At 44.2% G+C, this 20,535-nt stretch overlaps 1 protein-coding gene across 10 annotated transcripts in view; it reads right to left on the reverse strand.

The window, feature by feature from the left end:
* The window catches only part of VPS35L (VPS35 endosomal protein sorting factor like), a 1,435,757-nt gene that overhangs the window by 494,145 nt on the left and 921,077 nt on the right, over positions 1 to 20,535 (reverse strand). The window lies entirely within an intron of this gene.

A 20,535-nucleotide genomic window follows, 5' to 3' on the forward strand; every position in this document is an offset into this window, starting at 1 on the left:
AGTATCTTCTATGTGATTGACATTGACCTGGTAAAAACCCTGTAGATGTATAAACAAAAGACCAAATAGTGGTCTTGTACACCTGGGCCACTGACACCCGATGATGGATGGCCCAAGACACTCCCACACCTAGTAGAGAATCTCTCCCCAGGAACAAAAAAAAATCATTTTGCCATTTAAACCATAGGCATCATTGATAAACTGGCAGATCCATTGCTAAATATTCGACCTGGATGCTGCCTACCCTTCCTGGGCTCTTCTGGGCTCTTTTGGCAGCACAAACCAGGATTGTGGTGCCAACAACTCAAGTAGACCCTGAGCGTCTGAACTACCTCTAGAGTAGGGAGCAATCTTTCTCCTGCTGAAAACTAGAAACCACTTTAAGCAATAAAAAAGAATGAGGACACATCACCACCTTATGATGCAAGACCAAGAATGGCTCCTTGTATGAAAGAGCCGCCAAATCTGACTCTCCACTTGTGATAGCAACCAAAGAAGCCACCTTCTGAGATAAAAGGGCCAACAGAATCCCCCGATTGGTTCAAAAAGTGGCCTCTGCAAGGATGGTCAAGATCAATTCAACTGCCAAGGACACAAGAATGGCCTGACGAGTGGGACTGTCCAAGTTGCATGCTGTATGAGGTATGAAACAAGGAGTGAGAAACAACGGCCCCTGGAAAAAAAAATGGACAGGGATGAACTCTGACCCTTAACGGTACTTAAGGCTAAACTTCTTTCCTCTACCGATTGGAAAAGAAAAAGAAAATCTACCACCCACATATTTCTGTGGGTGCCACTTCCTGGCTTCACCCCAGGCAAAAACACATTTTCAGGTCCTGTAATTGAAGTTCCCCGAAGCTGGCTTCCAGGGGCTCAACAGTGCTGAAATACTCCTAGATTGAAAGCTCTAGCGAGCAGGGCCCTCTGATTCCTCTTGTACCAAACTGTAATGTCTGCTTTCATTTTGTTAAGCGCTGCACAAACTGTTGGCACTATATAACTCCTGCATGATAATAATAATAATAATAATAATAATAATAATAATACAGGACTCAAGGCCATCAGGTCCCACTGGACTGGGAGTGTCCAAGGAGCAACCCTCCGCAGGACTCACTATGTCTGTGTACCAAGCCCCCTGGGCCAATTCGGCCAACACTAATAAACTCTTGTGTTTGTGTAGGTACCTTTTCATTAATGTAAGTAATGTAGTTCCAACTGTGCGTGTTCGGACTGGGTTGACAAGATGAACTATTTGTCTAGTGTGTCATTATATTCAAAGCTGCTATTCTCAAATTTTTTTCCCTGTTTGCTGTATTTCAGGAGTGGGTTCCAGCAAGTACACCTTTTGTAAGACATAAAACTGTACCCCATGTAACATGAGCTATACATGTGGCTAATACGCATTTTAAAATATGCCCACAAAATATACTACCTCCTGGGAATTGCTTTACAGTGCACAAAAACATACTTAAAAAGCATTTAAACATTGTTATTTTAAGTTTAGAAGTTTGAGTATGTTTTTTTATATTCCCATATGGTAAATATGTGGTTAAATCCAGATTGATTAGGAATATAAATATATGGCACCAACACCCCTTAAATATATACTATAGGAAAATGGAGGCAATATGGGACTTTATAGGTGCAATTTGTACACATTCATGGGACAATTAAAAAAAGGGAAAATTTATTTATACACATAGGTAAAAAATTAGATAAAAACATTGCATACAATACATTAGTGTCCATTAAGCATAAGGGAAACTATTTCTAGTGCAACATTGTTGTTTCCACGCCTTTATTTCAACATGTTTCACCACAAGGCTTATTCTGGAAATGGCATGGTATCATAGCTACTAAACAAATAAAGAAGCACATGTAAAAAAAAAAAAAAAAAATACAGAAATAGCTACACAGAAAATCTTCAATGGCTTGATGTTCCCCCCTTTTTTGTTTGCCATGGAGTCTGTCGTGGTGGCGTGATGCACCTTCCCAGTTCAAATTGCCCACTTGGCCGCCAATAGGTGCCTGTGGGGAAACAAAGGGGGTGGGGTGAACTGACCCATTAGGTGGAGGGGCGGATAAGATCAGCTGGAGATGTCCCCACACCTGCCCATCTGTGAGGGGCTTATGCGCGCTAGGTCTGTAGCAGGAAGGCACCATGGTTTGGTCTCCCCCCTTGCCCGTATGTCCAAATTTGTGGGCTGGGGACACTGTCCCTTGAGGCGGCACCCACTTGTGGGGCATGTTCTGCCCAAGGGCTTTGTCCCCGCCCATGTCCTGAGGCTGCTGGTGTGTGGTTTTGCTATGGGTGCGGACCTGGGATGGCCACGCGTGCATGGTCCCCCCCCCATGTCTGCATCGCGTCATGGTGATGAGCGCCAGACATGATGGGGAGAGATATATAAGGACCCACGTGGCAGCGACTGTGTTGCTGGAGTCCTTGGGAGCCTGGTCTCATCATACACAACTGACAGGTTTTTCACTGTAGCATTTCAACTTGGACTTGATGATTGTCCGCAGATACGTTTGCAGCATAGAGACTTGATTTTGCCTGGTGCCTTCATGTTTTGCAGGGTCAAGTGGGCCTTTTTAACCCTCGCCCCTCCCTTCTTTCTTCATTGGACTTACTGACTCTATGCATGCTGTGAGGATGTGTGTTTTACACTTACAACCCAGGTATATTTTTTACTGCAGCTTAGAATGTTGAGAGAGTTTGCAGGCATAGACAAGGTTTTATGTGTTGTCAAAATCACCTTTGTTATATGTTTCAGTGGTTGGTAGTGTGATGAATAAAGCACTTGGTGCCATCTAGTGAACATCCAGACTCCCTGCATGTTTTGTATAAGCTATAAGAAAGCAAGCTATGATTTATAATGATAATGTTTGAGTTTTTTCTTGCTGAGGCTTTGTCCTGAAAATAGTTTATTATGATGTGTTGTATTGAATCATAGGTCTTCCTATTATCTTGATCACACATTTTATGATCATATATCCCTCCCTGTGGGGACTTTGGTACACGTGGACGATCACTTTGTGGCAACTTTGTGGGTGTGCATAGCTGTCACGTACAGACTCCTTACCTTCATTTTGCTGCTATTTGGCTCCACCTCTTCATCAGATTGAGGTAGGAACCAAATATAGAGGAACCTTTGTCCAAATGGGGGGATGCATTTGTGATGTTTGTCATCCAATGATAAATTTGGTTGAAATTTTTATGTATGCATTGGAGTTTTTTTGTGTATAACTTTTTCTGTAAAAAATTTGACATAGGACGTGGTTTGGCTGGATCCTAAGATGGCTGCTTAGGCAAAGAGCTCCTGCAAGCGGAGGACCACATTTCACTGTTTTAGGGAACCATCGCACCTTTCCACTATGGGTAAGCCGAAAAGGAGCGCTTCGGCATCCCGGGCACCGAAGGAGGCGGGTACGCAGCTCAGCCGTAACATCTCCGAGCTGTTTCGTACCCTCCGCTCCGATAACCATGAGGCATCGCAGGCCTCAGGGCCCTGTTCCCCGAGCACCAGATCAGACTCGCAGTCGGAAGGAAGAGACACGCCTAGCAGACATTCAAGTGCGTCGGTGAGCTTATCCGACCTGCAGAAAGTTGCCTCCGACATCACGAACACCCTATCGGCTGCTATCCTGGATCTCAAGACGAACATCCAGGCGGTGGCTACCCGTCTCTCGGACGTTGAGCACACCATGCAGCTTCACACCGCAGCTATAAGGCAAGTTCAACACACCTATGATGCACAACTATCCTATCTCTGACCTACACCGCCAAGTCGAGGCCCTCAACATTTGGGGTCGCAGACACAATGTTAGAGTTAGAGGGGTGTCGGAGGGGATAGAAGCAGGATCTCTGCCGCAAACAATCTGCACCATTTTCAATGACTTGCTGGATCGTCCGGCGGACTCCCCAATAGGGATGGAGAGACTACACAGAGCTCTCAGACCTCCTCCCTGAGACAATGAACCCCCGAGAGACGTGATATGTTGCATCGTAAACTTTCCGCTAAAAGAGGAAATACTGAGGAAGGCTAGGGAAAGAGGCCGTGTTTTACACAATGGTACTGAGGTGAAATTCTTTCAGGACCTTTCTCCAACCACTTTACAGAGCAGAAGAGCCCTACGCCCCCTGTTGGAGCTATTAAGAGCCTGTAACATCCAATATTGTATAAAGTTCCCGTTCTGCCTATCCACCTCCGCTAGAGGTCGCACGGCTCTCTTACGCTCACCAGATGACCTGCAATCCTTTTGTGAGCAACTTGACCTGCCCCTGCCGGATCTTCCGGACTGGTGTGCATTCCAATTCCCATCGGAGCCGTGGCACCCGGCATCATACATTCCCACTCCAAAAGCACAACGGCAACATTCCAGGAGACGGAGATCCGACCTTTCTTCACCCAGAGTCCACGTATCCTGTCGAGACCTGAATCAGGACAGCCCTGGACCCCCTGCAACTCCCCGCAGGGATTGCCTTGACAACTGAGATTTTTCCAGAGCTCATCTGAACACCGGCCTGTGAGTGCATACAAGTTTATGTTTTAGTCCCGTGCCCACAGGGACAAGTGACTGTGTGCATGCTATGCCTGAGCCCTATCCCTATAATGAAGCACAAAATACTGCCGCAATTTTAATTACCATGTGGCGAGATCTACTCATCAACTTGCATAACTAGTTTGCCCCCTAATTCTTAGTGACTGCCATACTACCGGCACATGTACTGAAATTTTAAGAGGTCACCAGATGCTTCCAGTGGAGGACTTTATTGTGTCACCATCTGTGACCCCTCCCCCCCTTTTTTTTTTGTTTTCTTATTATTAACTGCCCTAATATGTATATTGCATAACAGCATTGCCTTGTCCCACGGATCGCCAATGCTAATGTGTACATGCCTTTAGCTTGTTTCAGAATTGCAGTGAGCCCCCCCCTCATGAGCCTGTTGCGGACCTTGACTGGAGGACAGACATACTCGCTCATGGTGGTACTGATTACTTATGGCTACTTAATGGTTGAGTCTACCCCCACCATGGGTCAATAAAAATGGACATCGGTTATCCATGGAGACCCCATATACTATAAGTTCTACATAGTAGAAATGTGTTTCTTAGACATGGGCAACCTGAGAATGTAAGATCTTAGGGGGAGACAATATTATTCTTGTTATTACTATTTTTCTCTACCTAGCAGTGGGGGAAGGTTAGCTTTGGTATTCCCAAGAATTCATAAATGCAAACATAGATGCTCCTCCCCTCGGAGCTAAGCTAGCATTATAGACAGCTCCTCCAGAGTTGCTATAATACTTACCCTAGGCTGTTTTCAACAATACCACGGCCTGGGTAGGAGGGCATGTTCCTCTGTTTGATTTATGCAACAGGGCTTTAATCTGTTATTAGGATTGAATCTGTTTCCAATACAGCTATATACAAAAAGGCAGTTCTTTAGGAACATTTGATAATTACAGGCTGATAACTATTTGAAACTAGTTATTAATACTATTCCACAGCTGTTTAGTTTATTTTTCTCTCTTTTTCATGGTTCCCTATTAAACTATGGTTTCCTAGTTCCTCTGCATTGTAGCAGTATGTGATTCCAGACATTTCCACTGTCCCCCTACAGCAGTTCAATAAGTGAGTCTGCTGACAATCCAGCTTTCTATCTCTTAGGTGGAATAGCATCTCTATTCCCACCTCTGGTATTTTCTTATTTCTACAACTTGTGATATCTACAAGTTCACTTTCCACCTTGTCTTTCGGGTCTCTTTTCTCCCCATTTCTTGCGCCTCTTAATCTCTGACCCCCCCCTTTTTTATTTAATCCCCCCCCCCCCTTTTTTTTTTCCTCTCTCTCTCTTTCTTCCCCTTCCCCCTCATTCTCTTGTCTACTCTCTCCATACTCCCCCCTCCTTCCATCTCCTGCCCCTCATTTGCACCAGCCCGTCCTCTAGCTTGGCCACCTTGGTGTCTGTAAGCGCATCCCAAACTGCGGGATAGTGAACATACCTCTCATTCTCTAACTCTCCTTGAACCATGCAAAAAGATTTAAAGTCCCATGGCTCTTTATCGCTGAAGTGTGTGTTGCTTAAGGTTAAAGGCCTAAATGTTCTGGAAAAGCGATCACAAGTCATGTCTGCCCTTGCCAAGCAGAAGGCCCAGTTTATTTTCCTTCAGGAGACCCACTTCCGATCAGACTCCATTCCTAAACTTACTAACAGTCTCTATCACACAGTCATTCATTCCACGAACCCCACAGCAAAGACTAAAGGAGCCTCCATACTGATATCCAAGCACGCACCTTTTCAAATTTCAGACTCCTTGGTGGATCCAGAGGGAAGATTTGTCTTCATCAAGGGTCTATATGCCTCTAAGCCACTGACATTGGTGAATATTTATTCTCCAAATGAACACCAGGTTTCCTTCTTCAGGAAAATCAGTGATCTATCCTTTAGGGAAGGCATAGTCCTTATGGGGGGAGACTTTAATGTTCCTCTGAACTCAGAGATTGATACTTCCTCAGGCACCTCCATACTGTCATATCGAGCCCTCCACCAAATTAAACTACAGCTTCAGGGACTAGCATTACATGATACATGGCGCACTTTATTCCCTTCAGTCAAGGACTATACCATTTATTCCCTTACATTTCATAAGTACTCCCGCATAGATTATTTCTTCCTTTCCCAACCTGACCTGACTTACCTTACACACACTACAATAGACCCAATGTACTTATAGAACCACCATCCTATATCAGTTACCCTGACTTTCCAGGAATCAATTTCCAGAACTAAAACCTGGCGATTAAATTCATCCCTACTTAGGGATGCGGAATTTACCGCACATATAGAAACACGGATTCATGAGTATTTCAGGGAGAACACATCACCAGACATTCCTCCAATCACGTTGTGGGAAGCCCACCAGTGTGTTATCCAGGGGGGAACTCATGGCTCAGGCAGCGAAAATTAAGAGGCAGAACCAGGACACTATAGTGAAAGTAATTGATGAAATCAAGCGAATAGAGGCTTCTCATAAGTCTTCACATTCACAGCAGTCCCTACAATAACTATCACATACTCGCTTGGAAAAAGCACAAGACATTGATATGCACTCCATCAGAGAGTGTTTTACGAACAGGGCAATAAGTGCGGAAGGCTCCTGGCAGGGGCAGTGTGAGCCTCTAGGCCCTCCAACACAATTCATCAGATTCGAAACCAACAAGGCACATCCTTTTCTAGAAATGAGGACATTGCAAAATGTTTTGAACATTATTATACAAAATTATATAATTTAAAGTCCGCAAGCCAGAACCCTGCGCAGGTAGAAAGGAGATCAGAAGCAATCAGGGACTTCATAATGCAATACTGTCCAAAAACACTCTCACGGGAACAGGCTAAGGAAATGGAACAACCCCTCTCTATAGAAGAGCTCCAGACTGCCCTAAAACAAATGAAAACAGGAAGGAGCCCAGGTCCAGATGGGTTTACGCTTCAATATTATAAGTGTTTTTTTACTGTATTATCCCCTAAGTTGATAACCACCTTCAATGCCCTAGCAGATCCCAGTGCCCCAGTAGGTCGTATGTTAGAAGCCCATATTACGGTTATACCAAAAGAAGGTAAGAATGCAAGTACAGAATTATAGACCTATATCCCTCCAAAATGTGGATACCAAACTTTACGCCAAGATTTTAGCTAATAGGTTATCCCCGCTCCTGCCCAATTTTGTATCCTTAGACCAGGTGGGCTTTGTCCCTGGAAGAGAGGCCAGGGACAACACCATTAGAGCATTAAATCTTCACCACTGGCTTATGACTTTGAAAACCCAAGGCTTTTTTCTATCATTGGACGCAGACAAGGCGTTCGACAGGGTGGCCTGGGACTACATGCATGAGGTCCTGAGGATGATCGGCCCTCGCATGTTGTCCCATATCTCGGCACTGTACTCCTCTCCCAGTGCAAGTGTGCGCGTTAATGGTCACCTGTCGAATGCCTTCACCATCAGTAATGGTACCCGACAGGAATGCCCCCTGTCTCCTCTGATTTTTGTGCTCTCCCTGGAACCCTTTCTCAATCAGCTACGATGCAACCCTAATATCAAAAGCCCCTCGATTCAGGACAGGGAATATAAGGTTGCAGCATTTGCGGACGACGTACTTCTTTCCCTGACCTCCCCGCGTATCTCTCTACCTAACCTACTGAAAGACTTGGAAAATTTTGGGGCCTTATCACACTTTAAGATCAACTATACTAAGTCACACGCCCTGAATGTTTCCCTTACAACAGAAGAAGTAGAATGCGGTCAGAGCTCCTTTCCATTCCAATGGAACACGCAGGCCATCACATACCTGGGGATTAAAATAACGGCCAAATTAGCAAACTTATACAATGAGAACTTCCTGGTAGCTCTAAAAAGAGCCCAACATGACTTAAAAGAATGGGGTAACCTCAATGTCTCGTGATTTGGCTGCTCTGCCCTACTAAAAATGATAATTTTGCCACGCCTTCTATACCTTATACAGTGCATTCCAATTAACCTACTGGCCTCTTTCTTTGCGACATGCAAGAAGGCATGCTCATTATTCATATGGAGAAATTCCCCTCCCTGTATTAAGTATCTCTGACTTACCTGCCTAAAAACTAGAGGTGGTATTGGCCTGCCAGACCTATATAAATAATATCTGGCAAGCCATCTCATGCAATTGGTAGACTGGAACATCCATGAGGCTGGGAAGATCTGGGTGTTCTTGGAAAAATCACTCACACGATTCCCTCTTGGATCCTTACCCTGGATATTACCCTGACATTGGCCACCAGAGATTTTGATACACCCTCATTCACCCATCTCTCGGGGCCTTTGGGCGAGCGACAAAAAATTTAACTTTCTCCTCAATCCCTGGACCCCTAACTACATTAAGAGGTAACCCCAGTTTTATACTGGGAGTCTCCAAATCGTTTCTAAGTAGGGAATGGCCTCATGACAAAGTATTACCACAGCAGTTTTTCCCTTACGGATCCCCTCGCTCTTACGAGGACTTAGTATCAATATCCGTGTCCAATTCCTTCCCATTCTGGACATACAGGCAGATACAAAACTTCCTCTTCTCTCAGGCCCCGACAGAAACATAGACGAGACCATTGACACCCTTTGAATCATTATGTATGAGATCGCCCCCACAGAGACACTGGATTTCTTGCATATACAGCATACTCAGACGACCCCCCGAGCACCCCAGACTCAGCACGCATAGCCTGGGAATCTGATCTTCAGATCTCCCTTACTGACAATGACTGGACCCTCATTAATGAATATACCCACAAAGGATCCCTCAATGTTGCCATTCAGGAAAACTGCTACAAAACTGAAACATGCTGGTACAGGACCACAGCACGCTTACACAAATTTTCCCCGTCTATCCCAGATACATGCTGGCGCTGTGGCAGAGCAAAGGGAACCATGCTCCGCATCTGGTGGGACTGTGACTCCCTCCAGCCATTCTGGAAGGAGGTACATGAACTAATTGCGCATATCACTACGTATACCTTGGATTACTCCCCAGCACAGTACCTTCTTACACCACACACATCTAACCAAAACTGAATACTATAAGTCCCTGGCCATGCACTTGGTAAATGCGGCAAGACTATGCATTCCGATACATTGGCGAGCCACACACGCTCCGATGATTAGAGAATGGTTCCTAAGGATCTCTAAAATAGAAAAAATGGAAGAGCTAGTTCACATCTCCCAAGAACGTATCCAAAAATTCACGAAAACATGGGCGTGTTGGAACCACTTTAAATCTACACAGCGCTTTCAAGTCTATAGCTCTTAAAACCAAAACTACCTCTCGGGAGGAGGTAGTAAAAGAAAACAGATCTGAGTAGGAAGGCTATATTGGAGAACGGGCACTTGCTATGAGAAATCCTATGCACTATATCCCCTTCCCCCCTACACCACATTCCCTCCTATAAATTTCCTCCTTCCTCCCCACCCCCCCACCCCTTTTATTTTTTTTCCTTTCCCTTTCCTCTCTCTCTCTATCTCTCTCCCTTTTTCTTTCTCTCATTCTTTACTTCACCTTACCAATAACTTACCTCTTTGCACAAACACTCCCTTTAGGATACCTATTACGGCCCTACTGTGGAGTTGGAATACATATAGACCTGATAACTATCTACTACTTATGATTTAAGTTTTTAGGAATCTCGCATAAAACATTCACTGTTCTGTTTTCAGTGTATGTACTATTTTATACAATCTCAAAAATCTTTATGGAAAAAAAAAAAAAAAAATGACATTTGCTTTTTTATTTGTTTAGTAGCTGATATCACACTATTTCCTGAAGAAGCCCTGTGGCGAAACATGTTGAAATAAAGGTGTGGGAACAGCAATGTTACACTAGAAATAGTGTCCCTTATGCTTAATGGACACTAATGTGGTGTATGCAATGTTTTTATCTCTTTGTGTACAAATACAAATGTAATGTGTACAAATTGCACCTATAAAGTATCATATTTCCTCCATTTCCCAATATTATTTACAGTCAGGTCCATAAATATTGGGACACCAACACAATTCTAATCTTTTTGGCTCTATACACCACCACAATGGATTTGAAATGAAACGAACAAGATGCACTTTAACTGCAGACTTTCGTCTTTAATTTGAGGATATTTACATCCAAATCAGGTGAACAGTGTAGGAACTACAACAGTTTGTATATGTGCCTCCCATTTTTTAAGGGACCAAATGTAATGGGACAGATTAACAATCATTCATCAAACTTTCACTTTTTAATACTTGGTTGCAAATCCTTTGCAGTCAATTACAGCCTGAAGTCTGGAACGCATAGACGTTGGGTTTCATCCCTGGTGATGCTCTGCCAGGCCTCTACTGCAACTGTCTTCAGTTCCTGCTTGTTCTTGGGGCATTTTCTCTTCAGTTTTGTCTTCAGCAAGTGAAATGCATGCTCAATCGGATTCAGGTCAGGTGATTGACTTGGCCATTGCATAACATTCCACTTCTTTCCCTTAAAAAAACTCTTTGGTTGCTTTCACAGTATGCTTCGGGTCATTGTCTATCTGCACTCTGAAGCGCCGTCCAATGAGTTCTGAAGCATTTTGCTGAATATGAGCAGATAATATTGCCCGAAACACTTCAGAATTCATCCTGCTGCTTTTGTCAGCAGTCACAAATAAATACAAGAGAACCAGTTCCATTGGCAGCCATACATGACCACGCCATGACACTACCACCGCCATGCTTCACTGATGAGGTGGTATGCTTTGGATCATGAGCAGTTCCATTCCTTCTCCATACTCTTCTCTTCCCATCACTCTGGTACAAGTTGATCTTGGTCTCATCTGTCCATAGGATGTTGTTCCAAAACTGTGAAGGCTTTTTTAGATGTCTGGCAAACTCTAATCTGGCCTTCCTGTTTTTGAGGCTCACAAATGGTTTACATCTTGTGGTGAACCCTCTTGTATTTACTCTGGTGAAGTCTTCTCTTGATTGTTGACTTTGACACACATACACCTACCCCCTGGAGAGTGTTCTTGATCTGGCCAACTGTTGTAAAGGGTATTTTCTTCACCAGGGAAAGAATTCTTCGGTCATCCACCACAGTTGTTTTCTGCGGTCTTCCGGGTCTTTTGGTGTTGCTGAGGTCACCGGTGTGTTCTTTTTTAAGGATGTTCCAAACAGTTGATTTGGCCACACCTAATGTTTTTGCCATCTCTCTGATGGGTTTTTTTTTTCAGCCTAATGATGGCTTGCTTCACTGATAGTGACAGCTCTTTGGATCTCATATTGAGAGTTGACAGCAACAGATTCCAAATGCAAATAGCACACTTGAAATGCACTCTGGACCTTTTATCTGCTCCTTGTAAATGGGATAATGAGGGAATAACACACACCTGGTCATGGAACAGCTGAGCAGCCAATTGTCCCATTACTTTTGGTCCCCTAAAAAGTGGGAGGCACATATACAAACTGTTGTAATTCCTACACCGTTCACCTGATTTGGATGTAAATACCCTCAAATGAAAGCTGAAAGTCTGCAGTTAAAGAACATCTTATTTGTTTCGTTTCAAATCCTGGATTTGTTTTCAAATCCATTGTGGTGGTGTATAGAGCCAAAAAGATTAGAATTGTGTCGATGTCCCAATATTTATGGACCTGACTGTATATATTCCAATAAACGTTAAACTTTTCCTAAATTGTTTTGTGAATCTATTGCAAAGTTTCTTACTTGAAGACTCTGCTAGTAACCAAACTTTCTGTTGCAGGCTGTTAACTCTTTTGCTGGCAGGCCCTATGCTCCACTTTTAAACTTAGCTGGCCAGGCCGTTTTTGCAATTTTTCCATTGCTTTTTTTATTTTTCCCTTACAACTTTCAGAGTTTCTTAAAGACCCCCCAAACCATATGTTTTCTGAAAGCACATGACCAGTAGAATACAAATAAGGTGCTACAGATTTTTAGGGCACAATGATATATTTGCGGAAATGTTTATCAATATTTCTGCTAAAAATACACTAGAATCATTATTAGATAAAAACACAGCACATTTTACAAAATTCCTACTAAATATAAAAGCTAACCTGTATTGAGTACTAAATAACCACTATTTGCAAAATGGTGAAAATCAAACACACAAAAAATGTAAATATCCAAATTTCTCAAAAAACTAGGTTTTTATTTTTCCCTTATAGCTTTTTCAGAGTTTGTTAAAGACCCCCCCAAACCATATATTTTCTGAAAGCACATGACCTGTAGAATAAAAATAGGTGCTACTAATTTTAACTCACCGCTATATTTGCGCAAATGTTTATAAAAACAATATATTCACAAACAAATATCTATAATCATTTTTAGCAGATACAAACACAGCAAATTTTACAAAATTCCTGCTAAATTCCTACTAAATATAAAAGCTTAACCTGTATTAAGTTAATAAATAACAAATATGTGTAATTTTTAAATTACGCCTTTTTGCAAAATGATGAAAACTGAGCGTACACAAAAATGTAAACAACCACATTTCTCTAAAAATCTAAAGGTTTTCATTGTTCCCTTATAGCTTTCAGAGTTTGTTGAAGTCTTCCCAAACCATACATTTTCTGAAAGCATAGGACCAGTAGAATACAAAGACGGTGCTACTGATTTTTAACGTCCCACAATATTTGCACAAATGTTTACCAAATCAATATTTTCGCTAATACACTAAAATCATTATAAGCAGATACAAACACAGACAAATTTACAAAATCCCTGCTAAATTCCTACTAAATATAAAAGCTTACCTGTATTGAGTTAATAAATAACACATATTTGTAACTTTTAACCACTTCCAGCCCAAGGACGTCATATGACGTCCTCGATTTCAGTGGGAATATCTGAATGATGCCTGCAGCTACAGACATCATTCAGATATCCTTGTTTTCAGCCGGCGATTCTGTGCACCACAAGAATGATCACAGCAACAGTTCCACCGCTTGATCATTCTTACAGGTGACAGAGGGGACATCCCCCCTCCCGCTGCCATCTGGTGCTTCTCCGGGCTCTCCCGTGCCATCGGGGACCCGGAGAAAGATTCGTCCGCAGCCGCATGATGACCATAGAGATTTCCGGTGACCAGATGGTCACCAGTCATCTCTATGACTGTCGGAGGCCCAGGCGTGACATTATGTTGTCACATCCGGGCCGCGGATGTAAACAAAGCCGTGATCTGGTAAGCATGAGATCGTGGATTTTTTTTTCCGATCTCATGCTTTACAGCCTGGAGGAGAGATGTGGTGTCTTACTGACCTCATATCTCTCCATAAAGTGGACCTGCCATTTACAATTCCTATTACAAGGGATGTTTACATTCCTTGTAATAGGAATAAAAGTGATCAAAAAATATTTTTAAAAGAAAGTGTGAAAGTAAAAAAAAATTATGAAAGAAAAAAAAATGCCCCTGTTCCCGGTAAACGATGTTCAAACCACACATGTGAGAGGTATCGCCGCATGCGTTAGAGCATGAGCAACAATTCTAGCACTAGACCACCTCTAACTCTACACATGTAACCTGTAAACAATTTTAAAGCGTCACCTATGGAGATTTTTAAGTACCAAAGTTTGGCGTCATTCCATGAGTGTGCGCAATTTTAAAGCATGGCATGTTATTTACTCGGCATAACATCATCTTTCACATTATACAAAAAATTTGGCTAACTTTACTGTTTTGTTATTTTTTAAATCATGAAATAAATTTTTTGCAAAAAAAAAACAAAAAAAAAAAAAAACACGTTTTAAAAATTGTTGCGCAAATACCGTGCAAGATAAATAGTTGCAACGACCACCATTTTATTCCCTAGGGTGTCTGCTAAAAAAAAAAATATATATATATATATATATATATATGTTTGGGGGTTATGAATAATTTTCTAGCAAAAAATAAAAAAAAAATATTTTTACATGTAGGAGAGGAGTGCCAGACTAGGCCCGGTATGGAAGTGGTTAAATTGCACAATTTTTGCGAAATGGTGAAAACGGAACGTACACAAAACTATAACTAACCAAATTTCTCAAAAAAACTGGAGGCTTTCATTTTTCACTTTCAGCTTTCAGAGTTTTTAAAAGACCCCCTGAACTATACATTTTCTGAAAGCAAAGAACCAGTAGAATAAATGGAAGTTGCTACTGATTTTTAAGGTCCTTCGATATTTGTGCAAAATGTTTACCAATCAATATGTTCACTAAAAATAGGATTTTTAAAAACAGCTTACCTGTAAAAATCCTTTTTTTTCGATGGACATCACGGGACATAGAGCCTCAGTAATTACTGATGGGTTATATATAGGTATCACTGGTGATTGGATACTGGCACACCCTAACCAGGAACCCCCTATATAATCCCTGCCCTGCAGGGATACCTCAGTTTTGTAGCTAAGCAATATAGTGTATTAGAAGAGGGGCGGGACCTCTGTGTCCCGTGATGTCCATCGAAAGAAAAGGATTTTACAGGTAAGCTGTTTTAAAAAATCCAATTTTCTTTCTCGAACATCACGGGACACAGAGCCTCAGTAATTACTGATAGGATGTCCCAGAGCAATGCTATCTGAGGGGGGGAACCACAACCAAGTAGGGTGCAATCAGACCTGAGGACCCTGTACCGCTGCCTGCAGCACACTACGCCCAAAGGCAATATCCTCATGCCTTCTCACATCCACCTGATAGAATCTGGTGAATGTATGGACTGAAGACCAGGTTGCGGCCTTGCAGATTTGAGCCATAGAGGCCCGGTGATGCACTGCCCAAGAAGCACCAATAGCCCTTGTGGAATGTGCCCTGATCTGAAACGGAGGAATCTTCTGTTTCAAACCGTAAGCCTGAATGATCAATTGTCGAATCCATTTAGAAATGGTAGCTTTTGATGCTGCCTGTCCTCTACTGGGACCCTCTGGCAGCACAAACAAAACATCCATTTTGCGAATCTGAGCAGTCGCTTCCAGATAGGCCTTAGCTGCTCTTACTACCAAAGAATGCAGTGATCTTTCTTCCGGAGAACAGGGATCTGGAAAAAAGGAAGGTAGAACAATGTCTTGGTTTAGATGAAAATCTGAAACCACCTTCGGTAAAAAACTAGGATGAGGGCGCAGTACCACTCTATCCTTGTGTACAATCAAATAAGGCTCTTTACAGGAAAGAGCTGCTAATTCTGATACTCTTCTAGCAGAAGAGATGGTTACCAGAAAAATTAACTTCCTTGTCAGCAAGACCAAAGGAATCTGACGTATTGGTTCAAAAGGCTTAGCACAGACAGAACCATATTCAAGTCCCAGGGGTTTAGGGGCGCCTTAACCGGAGGATTAAGACGCATCACCCCCTGCATAAAGTTTCGGACTAAAGAATGCGAAGCAAGTGGCCGTTGAAATAATACTGATAAGGCCGAGACCTGGCCCTTGATGGTACTCAAGGCCAGCTTCATCTCTAATCCCAATTGTAGAAAATCAAGAATTCTACCAATCACATATTTTCTGGGATGCCAAACCCTGGATTCACACCAAGATATATAAGCTTTCCAGACTCTATGATAAATCATTCTGGAAGCTGGCTTCCTTGCATTGATCAAGGTAGATATCACAGGACTTGAAAGCCCACAACTCTTCAGAACGTGGGTCTTAATAGCCAAACCGTCAAATTTAGCGTTTGTAAAGCAGGATGGAACACTGGACCTTGAGATAACAGGTCTGGGCATACCGGTAGTGTCCACGGGGAACCCACCATCATCCTTACTATTTCTGCATACCACGTCCTTCTGGGCCAAGCAGGGGCCACCAGAAGAACTGACTTCCTTTCCTGCCTGATCCTGCGAAGGAGTCGTGGCAGTAGCAGAATAGGCGGGAATGCATAAATCAGTGAGAACCGATGCCACGGAATCACCAACGCATCCGTCCGGTGTGCAAGAGGATCTTTTGTCCTTGCCACAAATCTGTCTATCTTTTTGTTGAATCGGGATGCAAAGAGATCTACATCTGGAACCCCCCATCTTTGGCATATGGTCCAAAAGACATCAGGATAGAGAGACCATTCCCCTGGAAGTAACTGCTGGCGACTTAAATAGTCCGCCTGCCAGTTCTCTATCCCCGGAAAAAAAACTGCTGATATGCATGGCACATGCTTCTCTGCCCAGACTAAGATCTGGTTCACCTCTTTTTGAGCAGCTCGGCTCCTGGTGCCTCCCTGATGATTGACATAAGCCACTGCTGTGGCATTGTCGGACCAGATGCTGACCGGGCAACCCTGTAGCCTGATAGTCCAGGCCTTTAGGGCAAGATATACCGCACGGATCTCCAGAATGTTGATGGGTAAGGTCCTCTCGGTCTTGGACCATACCCCCTGAACCGCAGACTGTTCCAGAACTGCTCCCCAACCCGACCGACTGGCATCTGTTGTTACCACCGTCCAGGTAACCGGCAGAAAGGATTTTCCCTTCTGCAGATTTTTGGGTATGAGCCACCAATTGAGGCTCTGACGCACTGCATGAGACAGGTGCATCGGAAAGTCTAATGCCTGAACTTTCTTGTTCCAGGCAGACAGAATACTGTGTTGCAGTAGTCTTGAATGGAACTGAGCATAGGGAACCGCTTCGAACGAAGACACCATCTTTCCCAGCAGCCTCATACAAAGGCAGACAGAGGGACCCTTCTTGGTCCTGACTGCCAGAAACAGCTCCCTTAAAGTAGTGATCTTTGCCTGAGGTAGAAATACTTTCTCCTGGCTTGTATCTATGATCAGACCCAAATACTCCAGCCTTCTTACTGGTTTTAGGAAAGATTTTTCTAGGTTGAGGATCCAACCTAGGTGTTCCAGATACTTGACTGTGGTCCTCAATTTCCCGTTCAAGGAGGCTACCGACCAGTCTATCAGGAGCAGGTCGTCTAGGTATGCAATAACAGCTATACCCTGAGCCCTTAATCTGGCCAGAGGAGGAGCCAAGACCTTTGTGAACACTCGAGGTGCAGTGGCTATCCCAAAAGGCAGAGCCACAAACTGGAAATGGCGCCCTCCTATCTCTAAGTGCAGAAACTTCTGATGAGCAGGAAAAATGGGCACCTGCACATATGCATCTCTGATGTCTATCGATGCCAGAAATTCTCCTCCCTGCAGGGTGGAGACTACTGTCCGAATTGATTCCATGCGGAAGGATTGAATCCTTAGGAATTGGTTTAGATCCCTTAAATCCAAAATGGGTCTGACATCCCCATTTGGTTTTTGGACCGTAAAAAGGTTGGAATAGAAGCCCAATCCTTGATCCTTCGCGGGAACTACCATAATGACCTCCTGCGACAAAAGTCGTACTAACGCTAGAAGGAGCGACTGCTTTTTCTTGATCTCTGGGGAAACTTGACCTGAGGAAACGAGGAGAAGGGAATTCCTGAAACTCCAGCTTGTACCCTAAGGTTACCGTGGAGATTACCCATCTGTCCTGGAAATCCTCCTGCCAGAGCCCTGAGAACTGTCGCAGTCTTCCCCCCACTCAAGCGAGCGGGGGCGCCCCCTCATGCAGAGGTCTTAGTGTTTTGCCTAGTAGGCTTCTTCCCCCAGGACTTCTTTTGTCCCTGGGGTTGACTCTTGTCTCTGGACCCAGAGGGAGGAGGCCGTCAAGACTGCCTGGAGGCTGAAACCCCCGGCGATGGGGAAAGAGTCCGTTTGAAAGAGGGACGCTTACTCTTCTTCTTTACAGGTAAGAGAGTGCTTTTCCCACAAGAGATTCTCTTGATATAGTTATCCAAGTCTTCTCCAAACAACCTTTCACCACGAAATGGAAACCCAGCCAGTAGCTTCTTACATGGTGCTTCGGCTGACCAACTTTTCAACCATAGGATTCTACGTATATGCACTAACCCCAGCGACAGACGAGACGATAGAATCTCTGATGGCGTCAACAACATAACATTAAGGTCGCTGGAAGGTTAGCCAACCCCTGGGCCTGCTGTTCAGGTAAAACTTTGATGACCTGTTTAACATGGTCTCTTAAGTATTGACAGACTCCAATTGCTGCTACTGCAGGTTGAGCCACTGAACCTGCTAAGGCGAAAACATTCTTCAATAGGGATTCCATCTTTTTATCTACAGGATCCCTGAGCATCTGAGCATTGTCTACAGGACAAGTCAGACTATTATTTATGGAGGAAATGGCAGCATCAATGGCCGGTATTCCCCACATTTTCATAAACTTTTCTTCCATAGGATAAAGTGTTGAAAACTTTTTCGGCGGAAAAAAATGTTTATCTGGGTGATCCCACTCAGCATAAAGGAGCTTTTCAAGTAAATTATGAACGGGAAAAGCCTGTGCTGTTTGAGGAGGTTTCAGTGACCCTAAAGAAGAAGAGGGTTCTCTAACTGATTCAGATATGGGCAACTTAAATGTGGAGCGGACCAATCCAGTAAGGATCTGTACTAAGACTTTCTCTTCTTAGGAAGTCGCAGAGGGTCCCTCTCCACCTGATTCCTCTGAAGAGGAATCATCCGTCCCATCCTGATCCCCTGAAAGGGATTCCTCTCCTTTATCCCAGAGCTCCTCTTCCTGAGGGTCTTGGGGAACAGAGGAAGGCCGAGTGAGTTTTCTTCCACCGAGTGAAGATGTAATCACGGCCAGTAATCTTTCCTCTAAACCATTAATGGTTGCGGAAAAAACCTCCTGTGTAATGTATACAGGGGCTGAAGTGACAGAAGCAAGTGTAGCCCCTGACCCCAACGGCTCTCCCTGGCCCCTCAGGGGGGGAGGATGCTGCAGACAGGGGGCCCTCAGAACCTGAACGAGATCCCCTAGAGTCTCTGGTTCTTGGGGTGCCTGAACCTCTTCTACCCATAGTGTAAAGCAACAAGGTGGAGGTATCAGAAAATGAACACTGACTGCTGAGCGATGTAGTCTGGCTAAAAGCCTTGCTACCCAATGCCCAGTCCGGTGTTACTTTAGTAAATGCTGCCTAGGGGAATGCCTGTGTCCCACCTTACATGTGACCGTCAGCTCTGTGTCCCTCCAGAAGGCTTAGTGCACCTGTAATTAGTGCATTTAATAGCCTGCAGCTGGCCCTGTGGGTGTCTGAGCACGCTGTGCTGACGTCCCACCCCCCCTCTACCACGCCCCCCCCACACGCTTTTCGAAAAAACGAGCCCTTCCCACACTAGCCGACCCTTCAGGAACCAACATGGAGGAAGGCTGGGGGAGGGAGAGGAAGGAGAGAGGACGGTAGTGATGGGCCTGCACGTACAATGGCGACGGCGGTGAAAGTGCGGTGTCTAACCGCCCTACAGACCATCTGCGGCCTCCCCCTGGACTGGGGGGAGATAACCCTGAGGAGAGCCCCCCATCCCATCCTACCTGGAGCCGGCCGGAAGAGCTTGTGCAGCGTTGAACACTTGAGACAGACATCAGCATGAGAAGGTATGTGCTCTTGGCAGCCCCCGGTGGTCACAATAGGCATAGCATGCATTTACCTTAAAGGAGAAAACCTACTAGAATTCTGTGGAATCTCCTCTTACCTTATCCAGCCGCAGGGTTCTGTTACACAGACCCAATCTTCACCTCTCACGGTGGGCTCCGTTTAAAAAAACCGCCAGGGACTGGGGCCCCCTACGAATAGGGGATCCACAGTTCTGGGCCTGTAAAGCACCCGGCTAGAAAAAAACATTTTTTAATATGCGAGGTCCAGCTCTCTAAAAAGAGAAGTGTTACAGGTAAAACCTCGTTTCTTTGGACACGAGGCCCGGGTACCATCCAAATCGGCCTAGAAAAGACACTTTGGAATGGATCCGGTTCGCCTGGCCTGCCCCAGTATAGGATATAGGATAATCCCCTTTGGAGCTCAGCACAGGACATCTTTACACGTCCATCGCCTAAGACACTGGCATAAAAACTGGGGTATCCCTGCAGGGGGAGGGATTATATAGGGGGTTGAACTTCCTGGTTAGGGTGTGCCAGTGAACAATCACCAGTGATACCTATATATAACCCATCAGTAATTACTGAGGCTCTGTG

Source organism: Aquarana catesbeiana, linkage group LG06, assembly GCF_042186555.1.
Source record: "Aquarana catesbeiana isolate 2022-GZ linkage group LG06, ASM4218655v1, whole genome shotgun sequence".
In the NCBI taxonomy this organism is placed as follows: Eukaryota; Metazoa; Chordata; class Amphibia; order Anura; family Ranidae; genus Aquarana; species Aquarana catesbeiana.